The sequence below is a fragment of the Cervus elaphus genome, chromosome 27, assembly GCF_910594005.1.
Source record: "Cervus elaphus chromosome 27, mCerEla1.1, whole genome shotgun sequence".
Lineage (NCBI taxonomy): Eukaryota > Metazoa > Chordata > Mammalia > Artiodactyla > Cervidae > Cervus > Cervus elaphus.
In genome coordinates, this window is record NC_057841.1 from 9,153,284 (window position 1) to 9,156,656 (window position 3,373).

Genomic DNA, 3,373 nt, shown 5'->3' on the forward strand with positions numbered 1-3,373 from the left:
GATTTCTCCACTGAATTTGAGCACAATGTGGCCTGAATATGGACTAGTAAATTATCAATCAATTTATCTTTATAGTAAATCATATATACATACACATATATGTATATGCATTTATATGTTATATATGTATATATATATTTGGTAAATTTTCATTTAGATATTATAAATATTACAAGATGAAAAATAAACCTACTCTATACCAGAAAATAGACTGATCCTAACATAAGCAGGCTTTTGCCATGTAGGCTAATATTTATCTAAAGAAATACTTTCCTATAAATTCTAAGTTTTAGACACTAATGGAATGAAGGAAGGGCTATGAAGATTTTGTATATAATGAACAGGAGGATACAATACACTACTTGATCAAGTGGATTTATCTTTTTAAATTACTTTGCTAAGTCTAATAGTAAAATAAATTTTAACTCCTTAGGCATGCTAACAGAACAGTGACAGGAAGGCAGTCTAGAGATACATGGGACAGGAGGAACACTGGTTTCAGGAATGAGTATGTGTTGTGGATGACTGATCAAGTCATCAAATATTTATCCTTATTAACAGCACTTTCATAAACAAATATTTTCACCATAGCCTCACAAAGTGACATACTGTTTTTTACTGCAGTCTACTAGTTGTCCATCATACTAGTTTTAGAATGAGAAAGACATATTCAAAACAGGGTTTAAAGCAGATGTACTTCCCTATGAAAATGGTAAAATAATTATAAAATAGAGATAATTCTGGAAAATAGAAATTTTTACAGCAAAGGTATACAGTAAACTAACAAGGTACAATTTCAAGAGCTATAATTATATTTACAGTTTTGAAATAAAATTTGTGTTCATTTTTGCCTTTAATAGCAATGGTTTAGTGAAGTAGTAAAAGCAGCAAGTCACACTGAAAAAATCTAAGTTCAACTTATATTTGACTCTCTACTAGCTCTTTTTTAATGAAGGACTATTTCAGTGGGACATCAATAAGGATTCTTGGTTTCTTTAAATATCTTACCACAACAATTATATCACATTTTGTAAATTAAATATCTAAAATGTTTGAAAGCCAGAATAATACTTGTTAGAACAGAAGCTCCATTTCAGTTTCCCTCTTTTTAAATATTAGACCAAATTTCATTATTGACATTTGCTTCGATATATTTATACTTCTGCATCTTGGCCAGGAACCCAGAATGGAATGGGACTGCTGGACACTAGACCACCCAGTCAACTGCAGTCTTATCATTGCAAGACTGAACGAATAAAATCTCCCTCCAGTATCCTGATTATATGATTGAAGGCTCTAGTTCTTCTGTGAAATCGATTTTATTTTTATGGAAGGCTTCCTGTTAGTTTGCTTATTAAACTAAAATGAAATTTAGTGATTCAACAAAGATATGGTAGACCTTCAAAATGTAATGTATATAAACACATTCTTTTCTTTTTCTTTAAAAATATTCTATGGTTTATCTGTAAGAGAAAACATATTTAGGCTAAAACCAAATGATGGGCTGAATTCACTTTAAATTAGTATAGTAAAAAAGTGTGTCAGTGATAAATAGATGAAACAGAGTGGCAAAATATGAACAATTCTTGAAGCAGGGTGATAGGTACTCAGAGGTTTTTTATACTATTATCCATATGTTCTGTGGTTGAAAATTTTAATAGTAAAAATAAAGAATCCAAGCAAGTTTCAATAATAAAAACAGTAAAGGTAAAATAAAGACATTTCCAATGAACAAAACTACTGTATAACTGGACATTTTGCAAAGATCTGTACCAGACTCATTATGTAAAGTGTGTTGTTATAGTGAAAAGTTGGGAACAACTTAAATGTCAATCATTAGGAACAGTCAAATGCAGTAGCAATGTATTTGATAGCAATGGAATACTATCCAGCGATGAAAAAGCCTGTTGAGTGAAAAAGTGTTTCCACAGCAGCATATGGAGCCTGATTCCATGTTCACAGGAGTGTGTGCATATCCATCCATTGTTCAGAGTGGTTATCTCTGCAAAGAGGAATTGCAGGTGGTTCTTTACTTCTAACCTTTTCTTGGGCCTGTTTTGTATTATTCAAAAATTTTACAGGCATATATATTAATTTTATATTTGGGGGATATTGTTTTCTATAATGATATCCTATGATTTTTCTCATCATGTTATTCTTCCTAGCTGATGGAATTATTTTTTTAATTGTTAAAAATTGTGTTAGGTCTTATGTGATTCAAAGAGGTGACTTATGTGATTCCCAGGTGACTCTAGTGATAAAGAACCTGTCTGCCAATGCAGGAAACTCAAGAGATGTGGGTTTGATACCTGGGTTGGGAAGATTCCCCTGAGAAAGAAATGGCAACCTACTCCAGTATTCCTGCCTGGGAAATTCCATGGACAGAGCATGGAGGGCTATATTCCATGGAGTCACAAAAGAGTTGGACAGGACTAAGAGACTAAATAACAAAAAATTCAAAGTGGCAAAGTGCTATACTTCTAAAATAATATGAAACTCAGAGTAGATTTCATTATCTTAAACAATGGAAATAAAAAAATTTTCCTCAACCACCTACTGGTTGTTTAAAGAAAGACATAAAAAACTACATGAAACAAAAAATTATAAAATAAATGAAAATAGACTTAATTATCTTTTGGTTAACTCAAATCAGGCTAAAATTCTATTAATTATGGAAAGAAATAGCATTTGGAAGAGAAAATAAGAAAATGCTTTCTAATTTGTTCATAATAAACTTGAACTGAAAATATTCCAACAATTCTATGCAGAAAAATATTTGTGTATATTTTAGTAACATGTCTGTTCTTAAACGGATGGCAGGACAAAATAAAATGCTTTTTCCAGATGCATGATTTTGTGATTTCAGAGCTGTGGACTAGCATTTTCAGCTAAATCTCATGTTTAACTCTAGTCAGCACTGTAAAATTCTTTGGAGTAAACTTGAACTTAGTGATTAACTTTGGAAACATCATTTGAGGTTAGTTATCTCGGGGGAGAGTCCAAAAAGTAGGTGTTCTAACGGCTGTGAAATCTTACATCTTTAGGCAGTCTGTTGCTGCAGTACCCTCCTCTTAGTCTGCCGAGACCCTAGAACACAGTGGGTGGGAGCCAGCGATGGGACCCCTCTACCTCACCCCTCTTTAGGGACCTCTTACAACCACCACAGCTGCTGCACACAGTCCTTCGTCAAGGGCTGTACTGTCCCCACCATTTACTATTTCCTAGATTTTAAGGCTTCAAGGATTAAAGGTAGCTCCTTTGGTACATGAGATTGGGGACCCCTAATCTTGGTGATTCCAATTTGGGTGATGTCACAAAAAACAACTCAGAAGGTATCAGCGAAGTTACCTGCTGGATATTTCCTTCTTTCACA